Consider the following 10113-nt stretch of genomic DNA (forward strand, 5'->3'; position numbering starts at 1 on the left):
CACTTGAAGACTAGAATATCTGGTTTTAAATGAGGCTTTTGAGACAGTGGAGATAACAAAGTGTTTGTTTTGTGGGAAACTGGTGCCATGCTATAAATTGAAATTAAATAAGCAACCAGTAATCTAGGCTCTCCTTAAACTGAATGTCTGTCCTATGGGCTAAGAACTAAGTCCTTTGAGAATTAAGATTGTATACAGCAAAACCTCTCACTCTGCTGGTAACCATACTTAAGATGGTACCAACATTACAAATTCAAAATAAATTTCAAATTTTAGTGTGAATATTGGATCCCTGTTTCATTGGGAAATATAAATTATTTTTTTCATTGAGAAATTAGAGAACTCACAAGAAGAAAAAACTTGTGCTTGTTAGTAAATTAGTATTTTGTGTCAAGAGAACAGAAATGGACAAATGTGGAAAAAAATGCAATACCTAAGTCAAAGATGTAGAACAATAAAACCTGTTCATACTTTTGTTATCTATATAGGAAGCCTGTAAAAGAAGCTCGCAGGTCAGGAGGTGATTAGACTGTAAAAGCTCTGAGCAGTGTGAGTAGCTACATACTGAGAGAGTTCATGCCTCATGGTCAATAATGCTGCTGGACACTTCCCTAGGTAGACAAGTACAGGTGCAAAGTCTCTCACTAAAGCTCCTTTAAAATCAGTGATGCACTGGTGGAAAAGGGGCATCCCTTGATTGGGACATCCACACTGCTATTTAGAAAATTGAACAATTAAGAGTAAAGGAATAAATAAGCAATATCCCCAACACACACTGCTAAAGAAGAGCAGGACTCTGCTGCTCAAGAGTTACATAAGAGGTAGGTTAAAGAGGCCTAAATGGGAACATAATATTTGCATGTGTGTTGTTTTCTCAAAAAAAACCCCCAAAAAATGGAAAGTGCTAAACGCATCAGACCAATTTCATGACAGACTGTCTGATAAAGTGGAAAACATATTTAAACATTTTGCTAAAAGAATGTAAATATAAAATAATACTTAGATTTCACTTTACCTGAAGCTGAGTCCCCTGAAGTAGCAAGTAGGGATTGCTATGTAGGAAAATGATTTGGAAGTTATCTAGTAATTTTATGGAAACCTCAGCTCTCTGTTCAGCAGCGGGTCACAAAAGTGCTAAGAATGACTCAGTAGGAGATAAAAAATAAAACAGAAAACAATTTTACACTGTGTAAATTGAATTGTAGTTAGGTCAACATAGTGTAAAATTCTGGTATGCTCTGTTACAAAAAGACAGCACAGCTAGGAAAAGGTTCAAATTAGAGGGTCAAAGCTGTATCATGACAACATAGCTGAGGAACAAATTAATTGTCTGGGACTCTTCTGGATGGGAAAGAGGCAGCTTCATGAGAATATAAGAGGGATCTGTAAATTAAGTAGTGATGTAAAAAGGTGTGTGTTTTGATAGAAGTAGTGGTATGGAGAAAGCCAGTCCAAAATGAAAACTGAGCAACATTTTTTCACATGTGGCATGCTTACATTACAAAATTGAATATATAGCTAAAATCCCTGGATCAGAAACTCACTGAAGTTTGATCAGTAGGAGTCAAAAGAGCTTATTGAAGGAAGTGTTCCAGGTTGCCTCTGACAGTTCTAAAATCCTCTGGCACTCAATGAAAGCTATTTAATACCAGACACTATGTTAGGCGACCTCCGGCATTAGGCAGTGCAGTTTCTTTTAGCTTCATGTCAGTGTTCCAGCATTTGGATGAACTTTTAGGATGAGGGGTGGCAGTACCACAAACTGAAAACCAATGTGCTAAGCACTCTAATGGAACAAAACACTGTCTATTCCTTGTAAAGACTATTGTCTATGTGCACTGGGGAGCTGTAACTTTTGTTTATTCTAGATCTGAAATGAAAAAGGGAGAGAAAATACTTTAATGGATACTAATCTGAAAATCCCACTAGGTTGTCTCTCTGGATAGGAAGGGATAATTTGCATTCTTCTTTACCAAACTTTGCAAAATGTTAGTCACACACAGTAAAGGTCAGAAATTCTGAGGTTTCTGTTTCACTTTCTGTTCTGCCTCACCAGGGAGGTACTTTCCACTGTGAGTTGGCTTTTCTTGGCAAGCTTTTTCATCTCCCTCCTCATTCTGCTGGAATGTCTGGGCCATACATTTTTCTTCTTCAAGAGAGACAGCTTTTACCTTGACAGCAGAGTGTTCAATTTTTTTAGACTAAAATCTCTAAGAAGCAGAATTGCAAGAGGAATAAGACTTGAGTTTTTACACTCTCTTCAGGGTATACATGAATAAAGTTAGGCCACACCATATGAACATAGTCCCTTCAATTTTGTTACTCCTCCCTGATTTGACTAAAATGCTCTGAGAACAATGTAACTAAAAGGAGAAAAATGGCACACTTCAGTGTATCTATGCCAATTTACAGTAATGTTCCTCTTAGCACTTTCAAATCCACATCTTGCTTTTATTCTCATATAGTATTCAATAAAGACAAAAACAAGCAGCTTTTTCCTCTAGATAAATCTTGTATTTCGGAGCTATTTGAGCATGCAAAAGTTGTCAACAGGTTGCATAGCTACTGCTTTCAGGTTTGTCCTTCCATAGGTCTTATATTTTAAAACCCCCAGTAATTTCCGACGTTAGTTCATTACAGATATAAAGTCTTGATTAAAAACATTACTCTAACTGCATGCTGTGTTCTCTTTTTATAGGGATAAGAATAATTCCCTTATTCAGTCCTCAAAAAAAATCCTGAAGGTGTTGAAAAGAAAAGCCCTGGCATATTCCAGCTAGAATAGAGAAATACTTGCCTTGTGACTGTACAAGAAATCTACCTAAAGCCGTAGAAAATGATGAACAATGTTCGGATCCACAACTGTGTTAATATTTTTAAAGACCTAGTATCTATTTGTGCCTTGTACCTTACTTTATGAAGATTACTCTGTATTGTGGCAGGTCTATTCTTTTCTGAATACTTATTAAGCAATGTTATAGTAATTGAATCAAAGGTGTCTGCTCACATCTATTAAACTGGCTACTGCCAATAAAAAGTTTTATTCAAGTTAAAGAGAACAATGAGGGGATTAGATGCAGTTGTTCAGCTACAAATTTATATCTTTCTTTAAAAATATCAAATTTTTGAGGAATCCATGTTGCTGAACAGATTTAGTTAGTTAGGTAGTTGACAGTTAACTTGGTTTTCCTATTTAAGGTGGTATATGTAGGGGGATACAATATAAGAAAATAAAGGTAGTATAGAAAGTAATCTTACCCCATTAAGGAGTTGCAGCTGAGCCAATTATTAGAGATTGGGAGCAGGCCTGACTTTAACAGGCCACAGCTGTAGCTATAGCCACATAAGAAGAATGTTATAAAAGAGTGGATTGGCTCATGGAGGGGAACTGGAGTCAGTCGGTAACTGTGAGGACTAGGAAGAGTCAGTGCCTAGAGGAGATACCTACACCTACCAGAAACATCAAGGAGGTATGAAACTCTAGCAATATGGAACCTTTGCAATATAATGATGATAGAACTCTTGCAATATAACAACAACAGGTATACGGCTTTTTTCCTCAAATATATAATAGCTATATGGTATTTGCAATCATGAGGGTTAGTGAAATAGAAACAGGGAGCAATGTGAAGATAATTTTATGTTTCTTCTGCCTTCAGAGTTTTAGCCTTTTAATTTCAAATCAAGTTTTATGCTTTGCTTTCAGAAAAGGGCATATGGGATAGATGTTTAGATAAACTTTCAAAGCGTGAGTGTAGTTAGGTGCTGGAAGGGGTCAGTCAGGGAAGTGCTATGGAATCAGGGAATCCTTTTTTGTTAGATGTAGAGGAGTAGTTTTCCCTATGATACTAAAAGAAATTTTGTTTACAGCTCTGTTATCTTTTATTTTAATAAGATACAAATTACATTGTTATTAGGGGTTGATGTGTAAAAGTAAGTGCTCATCATAATTAAGAATTGTTCTAATAAATGTTCAGTTAGGTAGCTTGCATGAAAAGATGACAAGCTAGCGTGTCATCTGCTGTGATGAATTCAGTTGGATATGCTCTTCTTGTTTGATATTATTTAAAGGTGTGTTTAATCTCTGTGTCATGTTATTTGAGGCTAGATTAATCCCAGGCTTTTAAAGAAAGCAGATTCTGTAGATTTAAGGATTAACCAATAGTTGGATGAACTGGCCATAAAAACATGTGTTCCTTAGTCAGGTCTGGAAAACAAAGCAGTTCAGTAGTGTTGACTAACCCCTTATTTTAATTTAGGACGGTATCCCAGGGATCTTGCTGGTAGCCTAATACTATTGGAATGGCTAAGGAACTGAGGAATAAGCAGAAGCTAAGGTAGGAGTTACTTCAATATTGCTTTAAAAAAAAATCTAGATTATGTATTAATCATTTTAAACCAGAGCAGAAATTTTCTTAGACAAAGACTTACAGTTTACATGCTTTTGCATGCACAAGTGATGATTTCAGAAGTAATGATTACTTTTGAGAGTGTCACATCAGAACAGTTCTGCACATCTCTTCTATCACATTGTTGGTTGCCCTTGTAAGACATAAATACAATCTAAAATATATACTGGGAAAACATCTCAGTGAAGTTTTAGCCCAGGACAAGGAAATGAAAGACAGTTCTCAAAAAGAGAAAAGAGATGAAAATCCAACTTCAAGGTGTTTTTATTATCTGCATAAATGTTCAAGCTTTTCCAGTGCTGAAGTACTTTTCACTTTGAAAGTGCTTTCCAAACACTCACCCATAGCTGTTTACTTAAAGACTTCTGTTAAGAGGGTAAAAGGAATGTACTGAAAATGTCTCTCTGGAGGCTGACAAGCCTTATAATACAAAAGATTCTAAGTTTTCCTCTTCCCTATTGTTTGACTCTTAAGCAGTCATATTTAAACTCATGAAGGAGACATCAAAACATGTTGTTCCGAATTATACCAGCACATCATAAAATTGTAACCTGATTTTCCTATTTAGCAAATGATAGTGTGATTTTAAATCAATCCCAAAAATTGTCTGTAATTCTGTCTCCAAAGACTCTTATGAAGTGACTTAATTATCAGCCTTATATACATTTTATTAATTTTCAGTGTTGACACTACCTGGTTGTACATTATTTTCCAAAGTAAAGAGTCTTTTTATTATGCTTTAGTTTTAAAATGTCATCAAAACATAGTTATATAGAAATAGTGATTAAATTAAAAAGTGTATTAGGAGGCTATTCAGCTACTTCATACTGTATTTCAGAGCAATTCAGGTTTGGTTATATTTTGCTTATGTTTTAATTTTTTTCAAAATCAAATCCTAAGTACATCTACTTCTAGTCCTAGAACATAACTCCATAATCAAAAAATATAACACAACAACCCATAAAAGAAACAGGCTCCAACAAACCAGTAATTAGACAAAGAACAAAAATGCTTTTATTTGCTTTTCAGCCCCTTTAGACAATTCAGGTTATGTGTGAAATATTGAAAAATTACAGCAAAACATTTTAGATTTCTCAGACCTGAGAAATATATTCCTTAAACCTTGGTTTTCCAACAGACCTTTGCCTGGAAGGCTCGTTTTATACGTGACCTGTTTAATCAAAGTGGTCAAGATCACCCACTGGCAGTGTGATGTTCAGCCTTCTCCCAGCTGTACCACAGCAGTTCCACATGACATCCCTCCCCACTTTCAGCTTTCAAGCCCATCAGGCATGTTTTGAGCAAGCTGTGCAGCCCATGAGGCCAGAACTGAGAGGCAGTGTAGTGACTCTGCATGGGGCAGGACACAAAGAACTCATCAGACTCATGCCAGCTGCAATGCAGATGTTCTGTGTGGCCTCCTTCACTCCAGTTATTCAGGCCACCTGGCTTTGTAAGATGTAAAAGTGGTTAAATCTAATTTCCAGCTTTACTTTCAGAAATACCATGTTGAGTAGGTTGTCAAAAGTCAATGCTTAAAAGATGTAATGTACTTAAAGGTATTTCTGAGGTAACTTCTTTGCCACAGTGGTTGCTGTTATCTTGCTCTGCAGCAATCATGCTGAGGCAGCTGGACTTGTGAGAGAAGCTGTACTGTTATAATCAGATCGAGATGCTAAGAAGTATACTGTTATCTTTTCCTGCCTATCCATAAGAACAACAAAATAGCATGTTTTGCATCTTCACTTGTACAGTAATTTCTCATATACATTCACAATATGTGTGTGCCCCGAGTGACACATTTCTGGTGGTTCATTGTATATTCTGGCAGCACCAAGAGACTGCAACAAACTGTTATATACTCTGGCATATATAATAATGTCTGGCCTTGATGGGGTTAGTTAAACCTATGGGTGGCTTGAGAGGCACTGTTGAGCATTTAGTCAACATTTCTGTGAAATGTGGTTGTCTTAAAACTCTCCTTGCTAACAGAAGAGCTCTGGTAAACTAATATCCATCAGTACAAAGCCTTTTGATAGGGAAAAAATCGAGTTCTTGTTCCCTTGTGCCTAAAACATCCACATATCCTCTGAACTCCGTGGGGGAGGCCATGATGTGGTTTAAGTTTTATGTTTGCATGGATGTTAACTGTTCTGAAATGAACAAAAATGTAATGACAAGAATGTCTGAAATGATTGGCACCTGGAAAAATTGGTGCAAAGCTACAGAGCTTGTTTGTCAAGCCTGCTGGTGGCAGGCACCCCAACTGCACCAGCACAGACTAAATCATCTACAGGACAGCACAAATAGCTGTGGCTACCTGAGAGCATGACATCCTTGTGTAATGGACACAATACAAGTGACAAAATTTGTTTGTAGGAGACTTTCATTTGTTTCCATGCTGCAAAGGAGCATCAGAGGACCACTGAACCTAGAAGATACTGAGATAGTAATGTGAAAAGTTGAAGTGGTTTGCTTCTGCAAGGCAACTACTTTGCCAAAGAAAGAGAAGATGGTCCTTATCATATATGCAGTGAAAAGGAAGAAAGGCAGCCAAAGATAAGGAGACAGAATCAAACACAGTTTAGGGGGTAAATTGGAAGATGAGTGTTTATGGAATGAGGAGTCTAATTGTATTTTTCTATTGCATCTTCCTAAAGTGAGTTTATTTGAAACTAACACTGCTTCTAAGAAGCAATTATATAAAAAACAGTTCTTGGGGGTGAGTGTCATGAATTCTTGGGTGACCTTGGCTTTTTTCACATTTGGACTGAATTGGGTCCACTTATGGTATAGAACTGGAGAAAAAAATAAGCACACCACTAGTCTTGGATAGTGGCATAATAAGGCCAGGCTAAAGTGAAAAGGGAACATGGCAATGAAATTACTTAGTTTACACAGAAGAAGAGGAAAGATCTTGTGACATGACATTTCAATTCTACATTTGGGGTTTACTGAAACAGAATCTAGAACAATTAACTTCAAAAACAAACAAAATGCAGAATGTTAAATATCACAATTAAAAACAATTGTAAATGCTTCCCTTCCCTATGCAAAATGCCCTTACAGAATGATTCTTTCCTTCATATTTGTTGCTTTCTTCAAACAACTCCATGGCTGGCTTGCAAGCATCATACATTCCCACTGCATAGGCTGCTATTTAGGATACATCCTGATCTTACTCCGGAGCTCTGGCTGAGGAATTGATCTTTCTGTTCAGCCGTAGCCTCCTGTTGCAGTGTGATGCAATATCCTCTTTCAGCTATCCCAGTCCCTCCCAGGTGTACCAATACCTTCTCCCTTCCCCTGCCTCCTGCTGAGAGCTGTCCGTCAATCTCACTAGACCAGCAAGGCCATCGTCTGATTGGCAAAGTTCAAAAGATGCTTCTCAGCCCTGGGGTCATTGGGCTACTGAGGTGCCACTTCTCTCCTGAGACTTGTTCCAAGTGCCAGCTGCAGCATACAGCCAGCCAGGGCTGTCTCTGAGCTGCCTCTGGTCAAGCAGCAAGGGCCAGAAGAGCCCAGGCATGTTCCACCCAGTAATATTGGGATCATATTCCAATAGCCTCCAAACTGGTATACTTACCTCTTGCTCTCCTTCTCCCCACCTCCTTCTTATGGGAGCTCTTCTGACCTGGTGCTAAGGGAGGAGGACACAGGCCTGGTGTGGGGCAGATGTTCCCATACATGCAACAGTTGGTGAGGAATTGGGATACCCTCATTGCAGACATCATTTGAGCCAGCAGGGAGTGGCTAGGACAGTCAATGACACTGGTATTCTCATGGTTTGTCATGGTTTGAGGCTGGTGCAATGCCAGTGCCCCCATGAAAATATATGCTCCCTGGTGTCTGCTGTGAGATGTGACCAGGAATAAGCAAAGCAGGCTCCCACTTAGAAATAAAACTTTATTAACTACACTACAACTCTAAGTAACAAGAAACGCACAGGGAAAATGAAAACTTTCCAAAAACATTTCTTCCTCCCCCCACCAAATTTTCAATAAGTCTGCCCCCCAAAATCACTGACTCTCAGTCCATCACCACCCTTTAGGTAATCAATCCTCAGTTCATCGAGAGGAGTCCTTCTTGTGCCATAGGCTTCTCCTGGAAACACCGTTGGAGCCTCGTGTGTTTCCATGTCACTCGTGGCACTGCCCGGAGAGCATCTGCCATCGTGACCTCTTCCTTTCATGTCCAGTGCTCTCACCACTGAACACGGACCAGAGCTGCTTCTAGGGTTGTCCTTTTAAGGATGCTTTGTCTCGTTCCAAAAAGAGCACAGTCTCACCTTTGGGACACCTGTCCCCCCCCAAATTCCACCCCTGGGGCTGAGGGGTACCAACACTGAACCCTCTGGGCTCTGAGCCATTGCCTCCCCCTGCATGCAGTCTCTGTCACAAGGAACATGGTTCTGTCCATGGCTATAACAAGAAGAGTCCAGCTAAGGCCACTCCATCATCTCCTCCCACCTAAGATTCTTCTCTACTCTCCCGACATCTTTCACTTGCCCAGACCTTCACACTTGCACATTTCCTTCTTCCATTTCATCTCTCTCTTCTAGGAAAGGTTAATGTTCTGCAAAGTTTTCATTGTCCAAAAAAAGGGTTAAAAGCTCAGGTTCTGCCCACCCAAAGCTCCCAGAAGTAGCTGGACACCTTCTTGTGGTACCCCCCCCCCCCCCCCCTTCTTCTCCTTCTTGGCCGTGCTGCTGGCTGGCACATGTTATCAAGTTTCAAGGTGGCACAGGCTGTACTCCCTCTCTGTGCTGGGGGGGGGGGGGGGGGGGGGGGGGGGGGGGGGGGGGGGCGCCTGATGCCTCCTGGTGCTTCTCCCACCCTTCCATCCTCGGGGGGGCCTCTTCACTTCCCATCTCTGTCCAAGGCCCAGCCTACCTCACCCAGCAGCATGGCTTCCTCTCCCCTGCCCAGCAGCAGCAGCTGGACAGGGGAGAGATCCGAACTCTTTCCCCACCGGAACCCAAGAGATCTTCTCCCAGGAGTGCTCTGCTTTTTAACCCCCGTGTTCTCAGAGGCGTATCCAGTGTCCCCAGTAGCCACACCAGGTGCCAATATTAAAATCTGAACATCTATAGCATATCCCAGAAAACTTACTTCCTCTCAAACCACGACATTTTCCACTCCCACTGGTTGTTTGGTAACATTTTCATCTGAATATATGCAGCTAGGAAAATACTGCAAGGAAAATACTATTGTGCACTTAAAGCTCTGCTTTGCACTACAGAGCCCTTCTGCATGTATGAAGCAGTGAAGAGCTCTGCTCGCAACAGAAGTGCATGAGAAAGTGTAAGAGTATTTGTGCAGATGCCTTTCATATAATAAACTCAGAAAATGTAACTGAAAGACAATAAGAAAGATTGAGATCACCTATGCAAAGAGATTATTCACTGTGTTAAAATAAGAGAATGATCTTGAGAGACAACAGAGATTAGAAAAGGTTTGTAGGAAGACCTGAGAATGGAAATTCAAATACTTTAATCTGAAGTGTGAAGAAGAGGGGGACCAACAAGATGACAGAGAAATTATGTGGAGCATCACAAAATAAAATAATCACTTAAAGTAAAAAGGAACACAGATGATGTCAGAGGTCATAAGGCATTTCACTTTGTTCTGGGTTCTTGCAGACAATCTGGGCACTTTTTGATTACCAGTGATTCTTATCCATTTTTCAGCAGTAACCAGTGAGT

The sequence above is a fragment of the Agelaius tricolor genome, unplaced genomic scaffold (assembly GCF_023055355.1).
Source record: "Agelaius tricolor isolate 1412-34295 unplaced genomic scaffold, bAgeTri1.0.p SCAF_3, whole genome shotgun sequence".
NCBI lineage: Eukaryota > Metazoa > Chordata > Aves > Passeriformes > Icteridae > Agelaius > Agelaius tricolor.